At 43.2% G+C, this 20,465-nt stretch overlaps 1 protein-coding gene across 4 annotated transcripts in view; it reads right to left on the reverse strand.

The window, feature by feature from the left end:
- Positions 1 to 20,465, reverse strand: part of COL4A6 (collagen type IV alpha 6 chain) — a 246,693-nt gene that overhangs the window by 110,973 nt on the left and 115,255 nt on the right. The window lies entirely within an intron of this gene.

The raw sequence follows: 20,465 nt of genomic DNA on the forward strand, positions 1-20,465 counted from the left end.
AGGAGTGGTTTATGATGGCTAGCAGGGATTGCAGTCAGTAGGTCAGGGAGCATGTTATCAGGCGGAGTACAGAGGGGTTTGTTTAGGGAATTCGGTATGCCTCCCTGAAGAGGTGCGTTTTTAGAGCACGCCTGAAGTTCTGCGAGTCCTGGATTGCTCGGGTAGCCTTTGGTAGTGTGTTCCAGAGGACCGGTGCTGCTCTGGAGAAGTCTTGTAGGCGGGAATGAGAAGTTTGAATTAAAGGGGCACTCAGTCTGGTTTCGTTAGCAGAGCGGAGAGCCCGGGCTGGTTGATGGATTGAGATGAGGGAGGCGATGTAGGGGGGCGCTGCGCTGTGGAGGGCTTTGTGGATGAAGGTGGCGAGTTTAAATAGAATTCTGTATTTAACGGATAGATAGATAGTTCATAAATGACTCAGATGTCATAAATTCTATGAACAAGTCTAGTGCGTGGTCTTCATTTGTTCTAGTTGTGAAGAACTTTCTTGGCCTCCATAAGACAGTCACCTACAGTGAATTAGTAGAGGACATGCCAATTTAAAAAATCTTGGCTGTAACACTTGGATTGCTTTTCAAGAAAACCTTCATGACTTCAGTAAAGGGCAAAGAGAAAGATTCCAACAAGGTATAAAAATTATGGAAGAGAGATACAAGGGATGATGGGATACCCATATGATGGCATATTAACGATTATCTCCAGAACTACAGCTGATAGGGCAAACTAATGCTATGTATGGAGTCAGTACCTGAAATCTACTCAAAGTTAGGTCTAATATTTAGGACACTGAAATGTATGTTGGCCGGTGAAACCTGTTTGGTTTTCATTACGGTGTCCATTATTTTAATTGGAAAAATAATGTTTTATGCTGCACTATTTTTTTTTGACAAATTTAGACGAATCTGTGATGTAGACTCCTTATAGAAACTCCAATGCAGAAGAGAACACAACTTTATGTCAGAACAGCAGGTGTGAACCCAGCATGCCACTGGCTGATTTGGCTTTAGGATAGTCCTGAGAGTAGCACCCAGGGTCTTCTGGTTTCCACCCTTTAATTGGGATCTGGTCTTAGCTGCAGAGAACTCTAAGCCATTGCTGCAAGAGTAGTCTTGGTTCAATGGCAGCTGACATGGATGGGTCTGAAGCACCATAGCACGGTACTAGGGGGTCAGGCAGAGACATAGTTGATATACAAAGCTGAGGTCAGGACAGACAAAGTTCTTGTATGACAATAAAACAGGCAGAAGGTCAGAGCAGGCAGCAGACAGAAATACCATGGTCAGTGCATAAGCCAGGGTCAGGAGAGGAGGAGCTGGGAAAGCTGGTTAAATCATTCACAGGTCAAACCAGGAGTCAGTCAACATATGAAAGCACTTCTTATTATCATATGGAACCTATTGCTTAGGCACATAGCAGTGGGGGAGGTATCTTATATAACCAGGGAGCTGCTTGGTTTGGCTGGGGGTAGAAAAGTAGAGTGAGTGCAACCTACTGGCATGCAGTGAGAAGAGCCTGGGCATAGCATGAGCGGACTAGGGAGATAGTACACTTACCATGACACCTTATCTGTTGATATAAGTATACAATTGCCATACACTTGCATTTCTAAAATAAAAGGTATATGCATACTAAAGGTCACAAATGTTGAGTGACCCCAGCCTAAAAGGTTTGATGCATATACCGGTACTTGCAGAAAATTATCAAATGCCATCTACATCTGGCTAAAACGCTACATGTGTTCATAGGGATCTCATTTCTCTTTAACTCTTGCACTCTGCTATGCACCACAGGCACAGAAAATCTAAATACATATTACACACAACTTAGAATAATCCCCTCTTTACATCATTGAGCTTTATACAAATGTCCAGATGCACGACATCCTCCACACTCACTTATCACAAGTTCGGAATCATGACTGAAGCCTATAAATGTTAGATAAATATTTAAACATGTAATATACATTTAAACCAAATACTGCGGTACAGGCATTTAGTCTCCGCGGGGACTGATTCATCACATGAGGTAAATCGAGGAAAAGCACTAAACATTCCTTGCAAAAGCATCATTAAGTGCAAAAAAAAAACTATCTGACAAGTCACCAGGTGGTCTAGGTCTGCAGTGGGAGGTGGTAGAAATGAGTAGCCTGTTTACAAGTAAACTCAGGGATCTGCGGACATCATTGAAGTGGTTAATGTTTGTAATGTCTGTATTTCGAGCCCATTTTTATTATGTCTAAAACTCAATCACGCTACACCATAGTGTAAATGACAGAGCCAAACTCCGGAATGACTAAGCAGCGATTGGCGGTGCAACACAATGCCTTACTCTGTCCTACATATGTAAACCCAAAGGAAGCAACACCGTGTCCACAGCTATTGGGTGTAGACCACTCTGACTCAGCGTCCCCCAGAAGAATGCCACCTCTCAGAAGATGTACAGTAGTGCATCACACTTTCGAGCTTGAAAAAGGCTCCATGTAAAGCATTGATGTAGGAGCCTGCCGGGCAGGTGGTCATCCCCAAGATAGCTTTATTATTTTAGGATTAATACCTAATTAATGGTTTTCTATATATGTGATGGCCAATGTGCCTTTTTACTGACCTCACTTTTAACCTGCATATATATCTTATTAAGGTGGTGCCTTAGCTGACCACTAACAGCCAGGCTCCTGCTCTAACTGCCAGAAACCTCAGATCCTGGCAGTTTAATCCATTACATGCCAAAATCTATTGCAACTGCAGCATTTAAGTAGATAACAGAGAGAGGAGGATTCTTCTGTCACCTATTGGTACCCTGCAGTATAGTTGCCAGGTACCACAATGGGTTACCGTTGCAGCCGGAAGCCTGGCAAAGGCTTCCATGTCCGCCTTGTAACTCAGCCTATTAGACACCGCCTCTGGCAGTGTCTAACAGGCTGCTATGATAGGTTAAGTAGAATACACTAAATAAGGCCCAATGTTCACAGGTGGATTTGATTTGCGGAATATCCGCAGTCCAAGCCGCCCATAGAAGCATGGGCGTCCGCACTTCAATTTACACATGCTGATTTGTTTTCCAGATTCTGCACGTGGAAAACAAATCGCAGCATGCTCCGTTTTAGTGCAGATTCTGTGCAGATGGCTTCCATTGAAGTCAATGGAAGCCATCCGATCAGCGGCCCATTGGCAATTGACATTGCGGATGGGGCTGCGGATTTTGCGGGAAAGCCGACGTTTAAAAAAAGCCAGACTGCGCATGTGTGTTGGCGGACCGGACGGCACTTCCGCACACATCCACAGTACAGAAAAAAGAAGATGGGCACAGGTATGCTCCCGCATGTGGAATCCGACCCGTGGACATGAGGCCCAAGTAATGCAGTTTACTATAATAGCAATCAAAGTACCCCCCCCCCCCCCTAAGGATTAAAAATAGCATAAAGAAAAGTTCTATAAAGTTTAATTTAAGGGGAAAAAAATTATAAAAGTTTTTATTGGCAATATTTTGGGATACATACAGCTTTTTTTTGCCACGTAGAATAAATAGTGAGTTCAATTTATTGTACAGCTTGATGCAGATATGATGATACCAAATATATGCCTTTTTTTATACAAAGAGGGGAAAGTGCACAAAGAGGGAATTTTTCTTTAATGTGCTTTTTTTTTTTTACTATTTCTATCTTATTTTTTTTTACATTTTTTATGTCCTTGTAGGGGACTTGAGCCGGAAAAGCTATAATGGCTATAATAACGCATTGCAGTACTTCTGTACAGCAATACATTATCACTCACAATAGCGATCACAGGCCGTGGCAGGCCCGGATGCCATTGTCTTGTGTCTGGTTACCACGGCAACCCATTGGCCCTCTGTAATTATGTAGCGGAAGCGTGTTCCCTTTTGTGAACCCTTTACATGTTGCAATCTACATTGATTGCAGCATGCAAGGGGTTAACATCAAGGATCAGTGTTCTCACCGTCAAGGATCAGTGTTCTCACCGATCCCCACTGTTAAAGCGGGAGACCGACTGTCAGACACAGCCAGCTCCCACTGTGGGATATTGCGGGCTCGCTTCTGAGAGTGTGCAAGCCACAGGACATGAGTTTACATCCTGTTGCTTTAAGTACCACCCAGCCAGGACATAAAATTAGTCATGTGGCATTAAGGAATTAATAACTTTTTTGAATCTGCTCCTTCCTAGACTTCAAGTCAACAAAAAGATCCTCCTTAGGAGTCAGATGAGAAGGTTCCTGAAGAAAGCCTAAATCAGAACAGGTTATGTCTCAGAAACACGTGCTTCAGCACCACCACACATCTAATATTTAGGACAGATGGTGAATCACGGCCCAATATTGCTCTCGCCAGTGTGCAGGAGCCCGATCTCTAACAGATTCCTCTCTTTAGGTCTAAATGGATTCATGGAAAGTAGGATACCAGATGGTCTAATTAAAAGGCTTGGTACAGATGGGTGAATGGTGTGCACAACAAGAGTGGAGGCATCCAAGAGTGGAGGCATCAGTCTCAATTCTTTTAATTAGGCCATACATCCTGGTGTCCTACTTTCCCTGAAACCATTTGGAGGCTAAGGCCCAGAGGGAGGTGCCTGTTGGAATTAGGAACCATTCAAAGGCAGTGGTCACCTGGACGTGGCAGATGGGCCCACATTTTGATCAAAATATGCGCTAAGCGCCTTGCATGTCATTTTATTCAGATATTAAATGGGTATAAGTGCTGAGGCGTGTGTTTCTGTTACTGTATTTGTTGCAGCCATACCTGCATATTTCATTTACCTGTTAGAAGAAGTCATGATCATTGTATGGACACAAGTGTATCAATTAGAGGTGCCAGGCATTCGGCTTTCACGTAGACAGCTAGGGACACTACTTTATATTAATGGACAGATATCTTAAGATTTTCCTTTCTACTATTTATGTGATTTTTTTTTATTTTCTCTCGTGAGAAGCAAAAAAGGCTGGTTGAGGCCAGTTTAAACAAAATCCTATTTTAAACCAAATTTCTTGATGTGACTGCAGCTGTGAGCCCGTCTCTCTCATGATCCTTTGAGATCATCTCTCTTACTACACTGTTCAAAAGTTAAGGAAACACTTAAGCATCCCAGTATAACCCAAAGTCACGTAACATCACTGATATCAATGTGTTCAGTTAGGAAGCATTAGCTATTGTGAATCAATTTCAACTGATCCTGGCTGTTAACCCTTTAAATTTTGATAGCAGTAATTAAATGCCCCGATTGCTCTCAAAGGCCTTCTGAAATCACGGGGTGCCATTCAGTTGCCATGGCAGCCGGGGTCCTTCTGAAAGCCCTAGGGCTGCCATTGCAAATTGACTATAAAACCATGCCTGTGGTGGGGCTTGGTAGACTGCCTGTCAGATCGCAGTATAACGTCCGATTTATCAAAGTAATGAACTGTTACAGGGTGAAAGTCATTTTGTTTTTCCAAAGATTTTTTTAAGGTAGTAAAGAAGAAAACAAACTAGAGCCAAGAATAAAGTTATCATGTCATTTTTGCAGCAGTGCGTACGCCGTAAAAACAAGACTCCAAGATGGCGAAATTGCGTTTCTGTTCCATTTCACTCCACTTAGAATCTTTTTTAAGTTTTTCGGTACATTAAATGGTTCCATTGAAAAATACAACATGTCCCGCTAAAAACAGGCTTCCAGACGGCGTCGGTGATGGATAGAGAAAAGAGTTAAAGGGGTTGTCCCGCGGCAGCAAGTGGGTCTATACACTTCTGTATGGCCATATTAATGCACTTTGTAATGTACATTGTGCATTAATTATGAGCCATACAGAAGTTATAAGAAGTTTTTCACTTACCTGCTCCGTTGCTAGCGTCCTCGTTTCCATGGAGCCCGTCTAATTTTCGGCGTCTAATGGCCAGATTAGACGCGCTTGCGCAGTCCGGGTCTTCTTCTTTTCTCAATGGGGCCGCTCGTGCAGGATGCCGGCTCCGTGTAGCTCCGCCCCGTCACGTGCCGATTCCAGCCAATCAGGAGGCTGGAATCGGCAATGGACCGCACAGAAGCCCTGCGGTCCACAGAGGAAGAAGATCCTGGCGGCCATCTTCAACCGGTAAGTAAGAAGTTACCGGAGCGCGGGGATTCAGGTAAGCGCTGTGCGGTGTTCTTTTTTAACCCCTGCATCGGGGTTGTCTCGCGCCGAACGGGGGGGGGGGGGGGGGGGCGGGGTTGAAAAAAAAAAAAAACTGTTTCGGCGCGGGACAACCCCTTTAAGAAAGAATGAAAATGATTTTTTTTTAAAAGGCTGCACCCTGAAGGGGTTAAATATTTGAATTGGGCGCCTCATTTTATGAGTAGTGTGCCTCAAACTGATGGGGATCACGTAGATAAAGCAGATAATTTATGAGGCACTTGAATCTATCCTATTTATTAACAAATCGAGGGAGGTCCAGGCGCATTTCCTGCATTCATTTAGTGTAGTTTGCGTTTTATTTTCTCCCTTCACATCAATGTCAAAGAAGAGAAAGCGAGATGGCCAGATAGCTGGAAGTGAAACACATGGTCCTTTTGGCATCATTCCAGGCAGTGGAGACCAAACGCCCGGGGCTGTTCACACAACTGGAGCCCCCCACCAGAGGCTGGCTGGCAAATTTTAGCTTGGGGGCAAGAAAACAGCATTGGCTCATGAATAGCGGTTCATTCTCATCCTGTTTACCTCCGCCAGCTGTAACATAAATGTAGCTCTAAAACCAAGTTTGTTACAGAAACACAGCACTGGAAGCAAGTTCATATATTAACTGCAGCAGCAGAGCCAGGATTGATACATAAATACAGCACCAGAACCAAGCTCATAACATAAATACAGCACCAGAAGCAAGCTCACAACATAAATACAGCACCAGAAGCAAGCTCACAGCATAAATACAGCACCAGAAGCAAGCTCACAACATAAATACAGCACCAGAAGCAAGCTCGTGACAATAGTACTGGCTCTATTTTCCTGTGTTTTTTGTAGCAAAGGCCCCATAGAAGTCTATGGGAGGTGCGCAGGTACGCAAGGGGATTTCATTAGGCTTATTAGTCATTTAATCCATGAAAGGGCTGTGTTGCATGCTCATGTACAAATATTGCGGCAAGTATTTTGCACATACAGTCATCTAAATAAGTCGTAACATGCATAAAAAATGCGCATGTAATATGTAGTCAAAATATGCTTGTGTGAGTGAGCCCTAAGAGCAGGCTCGCACGAGCATAATTTAGTAGCATAGTACATGCCTATTCTATTTTTCCGGGTAGTATGTGCAATAGAATCCCATTGTTCTCTATGAGCGAGTAATAAATGCTGTACATACACAATTAATTTGCATATGTGTGGCGTTTATATGCAATGTCACTAAGCCACAGAGCGAAAAATAAAAAAAAAACAATTTAGACCGCGCAATTGCGCCTGACAGCATGTGTGTGATATGCTGTCATGGCAGTGAAAAATTGCTGCTATGCGCCGGCTCATACAGCGGCAAAATGCATTCTTACTTTGCAGCATTTTTTCCACACCTGCCTGAACTTTTTGCACTTTACTGTATATTTATATTATCAGGTAGATTACAAAAACTTTGAAGTGTTTCAGCATTTGGTTTCCATAGTTGAAAAATAAGTGTCATCTAAAGGTTATCCCCTTGGCCCTGCCTGGTAGTGATGGCCTTTCGGTCAACTATCTCCAGAATTGCTAACAAGATTTTTAATTGACCTTTCCATAAATTCCCGCAAATTTTCCCCCTGGGGCTGAAACCAAACCGGGTCTATTAAGCCACCTTTAAAGTGGTTATCCGGTAATTTTTAAATTGTAAGTGCATGTGTTAAAATATCAAAATCAGCTGTACTTACCTGCTCTTGGGGTTTTCTGCCTTCCTCTGGATCAACACAGGAGGATAGACAGACTGGACTAGATGGACATTGTCTTCATTCGGCCTAACGAACTATGTTACTATGTTACCTGTCCCATCTCCTGGCGATCCAGTGCTGCATCCTTGTGGTCCTCCCGATCTTTCTTAAGGAAGGGCCACCACCTGACCCTTACAACCAATCAGAGGCCGCCGAGGTCAGATGACACTGATATTTTTCTGGTATTATCTCTCAGATGCCGGAGAATAGAGTCTGACTGCTGTGGCTGCTGATTGGCTGCATCATTCAAGTGGTGGCTGTTCCTAAACAAAGACCAGGAGGACAGCGAGGCTACAGTGCTGGATCGGTGGCGGAGAAGACTGGTAAGCACCGCCAATTTTATTGTTTTTAACACGTGCACCTATAATTAAATAGTCATCCGACAAGTGGACAACCCTTGAAACTTTTACAAACTTTTTTGCTGACAGCTAGAACTCATAAAGACCAAAACGAGAGGTTGGCAGCTCTCTCAGAGCAGTAGTAGACTATAGACTATGACTAGGGAGAAAATTGACGCTTTTGGAATGGACTGCAGAGACCGGTATGATAAGATCTGACAACTATGGGCAGAACTTTCTAGAATATCTAACTGTCAATACAACTGCTCTATATGATGATACCCTACCCCGTTTCCCTGTAAATAAGACCTACCCTGAAAATAAGCCCTAGCATGATTTTTAAATGGTGTCCAGGCAGCTATACATGTAAAAAATAAATATTTTGGAGCAAAGATTAATATAAGACCCTGTCTTATTTTGGGGGAAGCACAGTATAAATCAAATATCCTAAATACTTTATTCTCTTTTAGCTTTTTTGGTACACTTGACTGTACTGTTCTTCCTTTGTTATAGGGGTGGTCTGGGGCGTAAACATTTAACTGAAATCTCCTTAGAACTGCATAAAAATCTTTGAAAAGTCAAACCTAACCCCATCACCGTTCCAACAGTGCCTGGTCCCCCACTGCACGTCCTGTTACAGGGTCATGTGACCACTGTAGCCAATCACCAGCTCACGATCAGCCAGTATTTAGCTGCAACGGTCACATATCGCTGGGACGGGACGTCATCGCTGAAGTGGGAGGAAGAGTGCAGAGGTGGACTGTGCATCACTGGGGCAGAAATTGCGGGTGATCAGATGATCAGTATGACTTCTACGTTTTTATACAGCGTTCAGCAGATTTCGATTCAATTTTTTCCCCCCAGACCGCTCCTTTAACTCAATCTCAAGTATGTACAATACTGCAACTCATTGTTTCCCTATAGTGCGGTGGGCCCTCGGCCTGTATTCCTTCAATGTTCTGGATGGAAATAGTAATAATTCTGTCAGATTAGTACTTCAGGAATACATTTTCTTTTTAACCAAACAAAGGAAAACCGCATAATCCGCAGATCTCATTAACCAATCAAACCAAGACGGAAAGCAGCTGAGTTATAACTTATAGGCTACGGAAGAAACGTCTTAGAGCACAGAAAGAGTCTGCCAAGTCCTTGTTGCACTAACAGTTTACTTGCTGCTAACTCTTCTCATACACTGACTCAAACATTTTCCCTCATTAGTTTTGAAGACAGGTTCAGTGCAACTGCCAAGAGAGCCAAGTACAGCGCACTATCTGCCTAATATTAATGTCACATCTCTACTGTAATCAGTCTAAAACACTGCTAAATAAGCCGAATATTAGAGACCTCATGGAGAAACATGGCTCCGCATGCAAGGCAATGTACGCAGAGCAAGTGTAGACTTGTACAAGTATACTGTAAGCCAGGGGCGTAACTATAGAGGGTGCAGGGGATGCGGTTGCACCCGGGCCCAGGAGCCTTAGGGGGCCCATAAGGCCTCTCTTCTCCATATAGGGAACCCAGTACTATGTATAGAGCATTATAGTTGGGGGCCCTCTTGCCAGTTTTGCATTGGAGCCCAGAAGCTTCAAGTTATGTCTCTGTGCAGCATGGTTTAGGTATGGGTACGGGTACAGATACAGATAGAGGGGGGGGCCCAGGTCACGTTTTGCATCAGGGCACCTGAGCCTTTAGTTACGCCCCTGCTGTAAGCTCAGACACACGGTCAACACTACTGGGGCTAGATACTGAAATATGGTTAATATTAACTATATTGTTTACTTACTGGGTCCTTGGGATCAATAGATACTGTATGAGATGGATGGATATAGATATGTGATAGATAGATAGATAGATAGATAGATAGATAGATAGATAGATAGATAGATAGATAGATAGATAGATAGATAGATAGATAGATAGATAGGAGGCAGTTCTCCAGCGTGGGCAGGCTTGATGATGTCAGCATGCCTGCCCCTGCTGTCCTGCAGACTGTTCATATATAGCCTGCACCAATGTGTCGAATGTGTGAATGTGATAACGTTTTTTTTCCTTTTTCTTTGTACACAGGGTTAGGCACTCTGCTTGGGGGTGCTATTTCAAGGGTACTCTGAGGGGCACTATGAGTACTTTCTGGGACACTACTTATGATAGTAATTAAGGTGGGGGCAGTTTCTGTTCACAGTCATTTTGAGAGGCACTATCTGAATGACAATATTGTTTTTCGGGGTAACTTTAATTACGTCACTATTATCTTTGCAGTACTGCATTTGAGAACACTGGGCAGCACAGCATGCATAGTCTTAGGGGTAGCTGCAAGATGGGGAGTGACAAGGTGCAGAGGACGTTGGAAATCAAGGAACCCAAGATGACTAGCAGTTTGCCGCCAATATGGAAAATCATGGCTGGAAGAAGCATTCATGGTGGTCTGGGTCAAATGAGAAGAGAGAATGACTCCAATTTAAAACAATGTCATCTATCAGTCACTGCATGTAATTGTGTATTCTGCCGGTCACTGTGTTTGATCAGTGCTGTACTAAATTTTATTTAAAAAGTCATGCATCCTTTAACAGGGTTGTCTACTCCTGCTGTAAAAGCTTGTAACGTTGCAGTTAACAGCGGTGATTACAACACTAGGGTTTATCTAAAAATAATAATATGCACCCCAGTCGTCCCAAGAAAAGACAGACAGCGGCGGTAATTGTCGTCTGGAATTATCACTTCCGCTGGAATGAAATTTACAAGACCTGCCAAAAAATGACTGTTGTTCACTATCATTGCGGTATGTAAAAGGTAATAATTATACACGAGATCCCACCTGGGGTTGAGTTTTTGGCGCAGTTTTGGAGTTATATCTAGAAAAGAACATTGATACCACAAGAAGATGGCTGCTAGGAAATGAAATTTGTTCATCGGAGATTCCCATTCACTAAATTTGCCCATTGGGTTACTGTGGCAAAACTTGTAATAGCATAAAAACATACTGTATGAATCTGGCCTCTTGTAACCAGGAGCCATCCGGCTTCTAAATGCACTCCTTATTTACCCTTAAAGGGGTTGTCTCGCGCCGAAACGGGTTTTTTGTTTTTCCATAGGCCCCCTGTTCGGCGCAGGACAATCCCAATGGATGTGTTAAAAAAAAAAATGTTTTATTACTTACCCGAATCCCCGCTCTGCGACGTCTTCCTTCTTCCTACTTCCTCCTTCACCAAGATGGCCGCCGGGATCTTCACCCACGATGCACCGCGGGTCTTCTCCCATGGTGCACCGTGGGCTCTGTGCGGTCCATTGCCGATTCCAGCCTCCTGATTGGCTGGAATCGGCACACGTGACGGGGCGGAGCTACGATGACCAGCTCTCCGGCACGAGCGGCCCCATTCACCAGGAAGAAGACCGCACAGCGCAAGCGCGTCTAAAAAAGCAAGAAGACATCAGAATTACACGGATCCATGGCGACGAGGACGCCAGCAACGGAGCAGGTAAGTGAATAACTTCTGTATGACTCATATTTAATGCACGATGTACATTACAAAGTGCATTAATATGGCCATACAGAAGTGTATACCCCCACTTGCTGCCGCGAGACAACCCCTTTAAGGAATGCGGAAAGTAATGAAATGTCTTGCCAGAATAAAAGTAGTCTTACTTTGTGTGTATGGTTTTATGAAAAGATTCGGGGGGCGGGGGGTTGCGGGTGGGAACTAGGGGGAGAGAGAGCTTACCCCTGCCGCCCCCTGAATCTTTTTGGACGAGTAGGCAGTTACTCGAAAAGACCGATGCTCGCTCGAGTAATTTCCTTAACCGAGCATGCTCGCTCATCTCTAATTGCTACATGGAGTAAATGCATAAGAGACCTTCTAAGGGTGGACACCCACTGGCGATATTTTCTTTCTTGCGCTGCGAGAGCACGAGAAAACTCTCGCCTTGCAGCGCAAGAAAGACGCCGGAATAGAACCGGCATATCGCTAGTGCTCTCAACGGGGCCAGCGGCAGCAGCGCTAGCCCCATTGAAAACATAGGGAGAATGCCGCGGACTTCTGCCACAGTTGTCACAGCTGTGGCAGAAGTCTGCGGCATTCTATCCCATTGCTTTCAATGGGATTGGCACTGCTGCCGATCCCATTGAAAGCACTGCTTTCTGGCAAACCCCGCAGAATGATTATCGGGGAAAGGCTTGAAATATAAGCCCTTCCCCGATAATCATCAGAAAGCCGTACTTTCAATGGGATCGGCAGCAGTGCCGATCCCATTGAAAGCAATGGGATAGCATGCAGCGGACTTCTGCCACAGCTGTCACAGCTGTGGCAGAAGTCCGCGGCATTCTCCATCTCTTTTCAATGGGGCTAGCGCTGCTGCCGCTGGCCCCATTGGAAAGACTGGCGATATCCCAGTGTGATGCCGTTTTTTTTCTCGCACTGACCTTTACTCTCACAGCGCAGTGGAGAAAAAAACGCCAGTGGGTGTTCACCCTTAGGGCGCCTACCCACTGGCATTTGCGATTTTCGTGCGTGAAAAACGCAGTGTTTTCCGCACGGTTTTCGCGGCTTTTTGCGGCATTTTCGCGCCTTTTCCGTTAATTTCCATTGACATTCATGGGTGCATTAAGAGAAAAATAAGGACACATGTGCAACTGACAGTTCCTATGTTAAAAATTGCAACGGACCGGAAAAAAAAACGCAAGTGGACAGGAGTACATTCAATACTAATTGCTCTTCAGAAAAAACGCAAAACGCAAAGGAAAAAAAAATCGCAAGTGGGTAGGCGCCCTTAGGGCGCCTACCCACTAGCGTTTTTTTACTGTGAAATTCGCAGCGTTTTTTTTTTTCTGCAGGGGTCTTTGGGCTATGGGAGTTGTAAAGCTAAAATCGCGATTGCGCAAAATCGCGATTTCGCACGATCGCGATTTTAACATTACAAGTCCCATAGACCTCCTGTAGAAAAAAAAACCTGCGAATTTCGCAGTGAAAAAAAACGCCAGTGGGTGTTCACCCTTAACTATACAAATTAACTTAGAATAATATTCCCACACAGTCAACCCATTAATGAATGTATATCTGTGCTGACATTCATGCAAAATACTATATAATACAAGGGATTATTTATTGGGTTAAAGCATGCAACACTTGTGGGCAATCAGCTGCTTCCGAAAACCCTCAGCAGGGTCCTTTCATCATGGTTTGCTGGGGAACTAGCTCATTTCTCTCTGTGGGTTGCTAGGACTTAAAAGCTATAAACAGGAGACTATCTACGGACTTCAGAAGAAAGCAAATGTGCAAATCTTTATGTGTAGCCAATGCTTGGGCAGATCCAGGGTAGCGTCCTGTCAACTACATGTTCACTGTCACCTTGTATCTGTCTTGTAAAGGCCACTAAATTGGCCTTTATAGAATACAGAGTGCAATTAATATTATGCATAAAGTAAAAGTAAGTTATTGATGTCACATGCTTATATTAACCACTTCAGGACCAGAGATTTATCACTTTTTCATTTTTTTTCATCGGTGTAGCCGTCTGAGAGATGGTTATTTGCAGGGTGAGTTGTACTATATGCTGTACTGAAAAACTTTAAAAAATTTCTAAGTGGAGTGACATGGAAAGAAAAAGGAAATTCAACCATCTTTGGGGGGAGGGGCTTATTTTTATGTCATACACACTGCGGCAAATAGGATATCATTTCGTTATTCTATGGGTCAGTCCGATTACAATGATTGCAAATTATATAGTTTTGTTTTTTTGCTGTATTACTTAAAAAAAAATCTTTGGAAAAATATAAAATAATTTTATGCCTCCATCTTCTGACAACTATAACTTTTTATTTTTCTGTCAACATAGTTTAGTCTGGGCTCGTTTTTTGTGGGGCATCCTGTAGTTTCAGTTGGTACATAAGACTTTTTGAGCCATTTTTATTACATTTTTTCCTGGAGAGGGGGTGACCAAAAGAGAGCATTTCTAACATTGTGTAATTTTTTTTTGCATGACGTTCACTGTGTGGGATAAATAATGCATTACTTTGACAAACATCTGACTTTTATGGACGCAGTGATACCAATTTTTTTTTCTTTATTATAAATACGGGAAAAGGTTGTTTTTTTTAACTTTACTTTCTATTTTTGCTAATATTTAATAAACCTTTTTAAAACTCATTTTTACATTTTTTTAAGTCCTCATAGGGGACTTGAACTTGCGATCCCTCCTGCAATATAATGTAAGACCAAAGTATTGCATTATACCACAGTCTGACAATCAGTCTATGAAGTCACTTCACAAGCATGGCTAGATATGCAATCAGCCATGGCAGCACTGGGGGTGTTCAGAAAGCCCCAGACTGCCATGGCAACCGAGCAGCACCTCTTGATCTCATCGCTTTGGGGCTATTCGATACCCCACAAAGCTGATTGGGGATTTAAATGGCACTGTCAGATAGATAAAGTGAGCCAAAAGTTTAGTTGTACAATCAATAAAAAAATCCCTGGAGGTCAGACGCAATTTATCAACTTTACCCTTAACTCTTAAACAAGTAAAGATAAGGCAAAACTGCCACTTCCAGTGTAAATCAATTCTAGCAAAGATTGATAGATCACATGACCAACTTCTCATTTGAAAAACCTGAGCTGAATTGAATATGGTGAAGCTCAAAATGACTGCCGAAAACGTCTCCCTAACCAAAAACTGCAGCCCCCCATTAATACTTTAACACTGTTAGGTCGTCTACCTGGGGCAGCTGACCCCTTGCTGTTCTGGGCAGTCGCGAGCATCACCCTGCTCCTCCTGTATAATAGTCTTTTACTTTCCATCAGCACTGCTGGAGTTAACCCTCCCCAGCCTGTGTGCTATCCATCAGCACTGCAGGAGTTACACCCCCAGTGCTCTCACCCAGCTGCAAAGTAATTGGCCATTACCTCCCTATTTAGCTGAACTGAGGATCCTCCTCCTTGCCCGAGCATTGGTGTATGTTTGCCTGTCATCTAGCAAAGGACTCCTGTTCCTGTCTTTGGTGTCTTCCCAATGTCTACCTGGATTTGTGGACTTACTTGCATCATTGCACTCTGTCGGTCCTATCATCTTTCTGGATTCTCTCCGTAGCCCGCACTGTTTCATGGTTTGAGGGTCAGCTGCCAACCACATCAGGACTAAGGTAGTGGCCAGCTCGATGCCCCGCTGCGAAGGCCAGATCCCTGTACAGGCGTTAAAGGGTGAATACCAGGGACCCATCAGGATATCTCCCTCAGGAATAGCAAAAGTCAAACTAGTTGGTTGGCACAGTGGGTCCACACTTGGAAGTCAATTTTCTTCTTATTATACGAGCTAAACGGGCATGTCCAGACTTTCGCTGACCATATATATCAACAGTCCTTAAAGGGGTTGTCCCGCGCCGAAACGGTTTTTTTTTTTTTTCAACCCCCCCCCCGTTCGGCGCGAGACAACCCCGATGCAGGGAAGTAAAGGAAGCTTACCGGAGCGCTTACCTTAATCCCCGCGCTCCGGTGACTTCAATACTTACCGCTGAAGATGGCCGCCGGGATCCTCTGTCTTCGTGGACCGCAGCTCTTCTGTGCGGTCCACTGCCGATTCCAGCCTCCTGATTGGCTGGAATCGGCACGTGACGGGGCGGAGCTACACGGAGCCGCTCTCTGGCACGAGCGGCTCCATAGAAGACTGCAGAAGACCCGGACTGCGCAAGCGCGGCTAATTTGGCCATCGGAGGGCGAAAATTAGTCGGCTCCATGGGAACGAGGACGCTAGCAACGGAGCAGGTAAGTAAAAAACTTTTTATAACTTCTGTATGGCTCATAATTAATGCACAATGTATATTACAAAGTGCATTATTATGGCCATACAGAAGTGTATAGACCCACTTGCTGCCTCGGGACAACCCCTTTAAGGATGTGATATGGGTTGCTTTTTTCCTAAGGTCCATCTAACAGTTCCTACTACTCTGAGACAATATAGCCTACAAAGGACACTAATATAATCCTCAAAATGGAAGAAGGTTACTTAGTGTTTACAGCAAAAGACTCAAGACAAATTGAGACGGCATGGATCGGATTTACAACAGCCATAGTTGTCAATGTTTAATACAGTTGTCAGTTGGGCAGGTCACCTACGGCCAAAAGAAATCGCATTCCTCAAATAATATTAACAGACCCTTAAGCTATAAAAAAAAAACAATGGAGGGAGACTGTTGAAAGTCAGACAGCAGCGCAAGTTTAAACAGGTCATCCTGACAAAATAAGATACTCAATTTCCTTTGTATATTACTGGGGAATACACCTGCGAGGGCAAAAAATATCACAAAATGTAGAAGTTATGCCGATTACGTGTACATTCTGCAAGAGTCTCGAGGAAAGTTGTTCCAGGGCAATCCTGAAATGCAAACTTTTCTAAAGGAAATGTTTAAATACTTGAAAGGAAGAATGTTTAGCCAAGTGAGAAGTGTAAGTGGAGTGATGGGAGGGAGGCTGTAGGGATTGCCTGCTTTGGCATATTAATTGCAGTGTTAATCCAGCCCCAATACATAAGGCAGAATGTGTATTAAATAGGGTTATCTGAGTCAAAGAATGACTATTTTTTACATATTTGTACCATTATAGTTCATGTACAACTTACTGTAGAATTAGGAAACCTTCAATATTTCATTGAACTTCAGATTGTGCATAAAACACAAAAAACACGTTCCTTAGATTCAGGTAAGAAACGTGCACACAGCCTTTATAACGACAAACAGAACACAAAAATCAAATTCCTTGAAAAGCAGCCCAAAAATCTGCAGGGTTTTCCGAGAATCACAGAAATTTAGTTACTAGAGATGAGCGAGCATACTCACTAAGGACAATTACTCGAGCGAGCATTGTCCTTAGCGAGTACCTGCCCGCTTAGAAGAAAAGATTTGGGTGCCGGCGGGGGGCGGGGAGCGGCGGGGGAGAGCAGGAGGGAACGAAGGGGAGATCTCTCTCTCCCTCTCTCCCCCCCGCTCACCCCTGCTCACTCCCGCAACTCACCGCTCACTCGTGTCGGCAGCCGAACCTTTTCTTCCGAGACGGGAGGTACTCGCTAAGAACAGGGGTGTAACTATAGAGGATGCAGGGGATGCGGTTGCCTCTGGCTAAGGACAATGCTCGATCGAGTAATTGTCCTTAGTGAGTATGCTGGCTGATCTCTATTAATTACCCAGGACGAGAGGTTTATCACTTTTTTATTTTGCCCCTTCCTTCCAGGAGCCATTATGTTTACATGTGACATGGCAATATAAGTGCTTGTTTTTTTGCGGGCCGAGTTGTAACCGTACTATTTAATGTACCATGTAAAGTACGGAAAAACTTTAAAACATTTTTAAGTGGGCGCAAATCTAAAAAAAATGCAATCGCGCCATTTTAGTGGGTTTACTTTTTTACTATTCACGGCGCAGTAAAAATGACATATGAACTCTGTTCTGTGGGTCCATACGATTACGCTGATCCCAATTTGTAAAGTTTTTTAAAAAGTTTTTCTATTTTAAAAGATAAATTAAATTATTTCTTAAAGAAAAATTGCTTTTTATCAATTCTTTTTTTTTTTCTCATCTTGGGCTGCGGGAGGGCTCGATTTTTGCTGAGTGATTTGTAGTTTTTATTAGTACCATTTTGGGGTGCATACATCCTTTTGATCACTTTTTATTCAAATTTTTTGGGGAGTCGGGATTCCAAAGGGGAAAAAAAAAAATCGCGATTCTGCTATTGTTTTTTTTTTAATGACCTTTACCATGCAAGATAAATATTGTTATATTTTAATAGTTTAGACTTTTATGTACATGGCAATAACAAATATGTGGGTGCTTTAATTGCTTGTTTTTATAGCAAAAATGGTAAAAGTGGGGTTTTTTTTTACACTTTTAATATTTTTTGAACTTTTAATACATAATTTCTTGAAAACTGTTAAAACATTTTATTAAATCTTTTTTTGCACTTTTATTTGACTTTAAATTGCAATCATTTGATCGATTGTACTATAACGTGCAATACATCAGTATTGCAGCACACAGCGATTTTTGATGTTGCCTTTCAAACCCTGTGTTGATAGGCATCTATGTGTGGCAACCCTGGGAGTGGGAGCCATGCTAGCGTATTGGCACCCTCCGATCGCGATGGAGTGCGGGAATGGGTCCTCCCCTCCCATTGACTGCTTAGATATGGGGTCAGCTTTGACTGCGGAACTTAAACAGTTAAGTGATGCAATTAGCGCTCTCATTATGACAGTTACTGGCAGCTGGCTCCCGAGCCCACTCAATGCACACTTCAGAACTGCAGGACATTTATAGTCGTTCAATGGTCCTGAAGTAGTTAAATTCAGAGATCATGTTATAAATCTAAAAGAAGCAAAGCTCACCTGTTCACTCGGCATGCGTTCCAATACCGCTGCTATGGTGCATCACACCAGTTTTGCTTTTGACACTGCTGTGTTTGTGTTACCGACTACCCATGTGACCACTGCATCCAATAGCTGGCCTCAGCGGTTACATCAGTAGTCAGTGATGTCATTGGACTCCCCAGATGACCGCTGCAGTCAATAACTGGCCTCAGCGGTTATATGGGTAGACTATGACATCATCATTGCAACCTTAGAAAACAAAAACTGTCGGGAAGCACCAAAGCAGCACGCTGGATCTGTCGCAGAATGAACAGCTACATAATCCTTCCTTTATTATTTTAAAGTGATCCCTGGCTTCAATTACATTTGTGGGGGTCTCAGTAAACCCCTTTAAGGTCTAACTAATTATGCTAACCAAGACATGGTGAAAATTCTTTCCACCCCTGTTTCTTATCATGAATCAAATTAGCTTAGTTTACTGCTTTATGGAAAATCTATCTGGCAGTATATATAATTATACAACTCCTACTTTACTGTAGTTACGGCTACTTGTGTTTCCATCACAAAACCAATTGGTAATTAGTTGGTCTCTCTATTTTCCATGTACTCTCGAAGTCTCAAGATGAGTTCATGTAAAGGGGTCTCCTGGAATTTCCAACAGATAGCCTACTCTTAGGCTAAGATGTATTATTAAGGATTTAGACCACCCAGAGTCTAACGAGCCGTAGAATGCAGTGGACCATGATGCCTGCTCACTGTTTATCAGGTAAAGTGATGTACATACTGTACATGCATGGTTGTACTTGATTTGTTGGTGCTCCAAGGACTGGACCTCCCCTGATCATACATGAACGGCCTATGCTTAAGGAAAGACCATCAACTGAAAATCACAGAAAATTCCTAATAGTCAAGTTCATGCAAAAAAAATGTAATGAACGATGAGAGTTGCTGCTGATGCTTGAAGTTCTTGATGTACTTATTACAATACTTTGGCCTATCACAGAAAAAACAAAAAGTCCATCATTTATCACATGGGTTCTGCAGTGTCATCCTTTCCTCAACATGGTGACTATAACAGGACTGTTCCTAATATATTTTGCTTAGTATTTTGGAAAGGAGGCATGTGATATAAAAAGAAATGATCGGCGTGAGTAAAAATAAGCATGAATTGCTCAACACGCCTCATCGTAAATAAAGTAACTGTCAACAAGTAGCCAGGAAAAGCAGTCTAGTGCTATGGGAGATATAGTTTATTAAAGGGGGTTGTCCAGTTACCAGTCATCTCCACCATAGCTGCAAGTCAACTGCATTAAAATGACAAAAAGAGTTGGACTTACCCCTATTCTACTGTGGGGATCCAGGGCTGTAGCCCCACTGTTTGTTCTGCAAGATGGAAGTCACCTGACCATTGCAAGCAATCAGAGACTGCAGCATCACTGGCTGTTCCTCAGGCATCTGTGCTCACATCCTAGGCACCGTGATGCCAGGAATTCAGAACCGTGACCCTTTAGTCTCTGATTGGCTGCAGTGGTCAGGTGACTTCCTGTGATGACATCTTCCAAAGCGTTGACTTTAAATCTACCAGCAATGTGTAGCTCACTTAAATAGATTGCCTCCATATGAAAACCCTCGTTAGGACCTATGTACATCATAGAGGAGGGTTTTCCATTTGAGGCCTGCCTTGACAGACTTTTTCATTGATACAATGCTCCCAGCTGGACAAGTAATGTTATGGCTGCCTAAAGATGGCTTAGGGTACTTTTACACCGAGCAACTATCCCCCGATTTGTCTCCCAGCAAAGTAATTGAAGCATCTAAATGATAGTTGGCTGAAGAAACGGAGCAAGAATCATTAGCTCTGTGAGAAATCGGTAGGGCGGAGAGAGAG

Source organism: Eleutherodactylus coqui, chromosome 10 (genome assembly GCF_035609145.1).
Source record: "Eleutherodactylus coqui strain aEleCoq1 chromosome 10, aEleCoq1.hap1, whole genome shotgun sequence".
Taxonomy (NCBI): domain Eukaryota; kingdom Metazoa; phylum Chordata; class Amphibia; order Anura; family Eleutherodactylidae; genus Eleutherodactylus; species Eleutherodactylus coqui.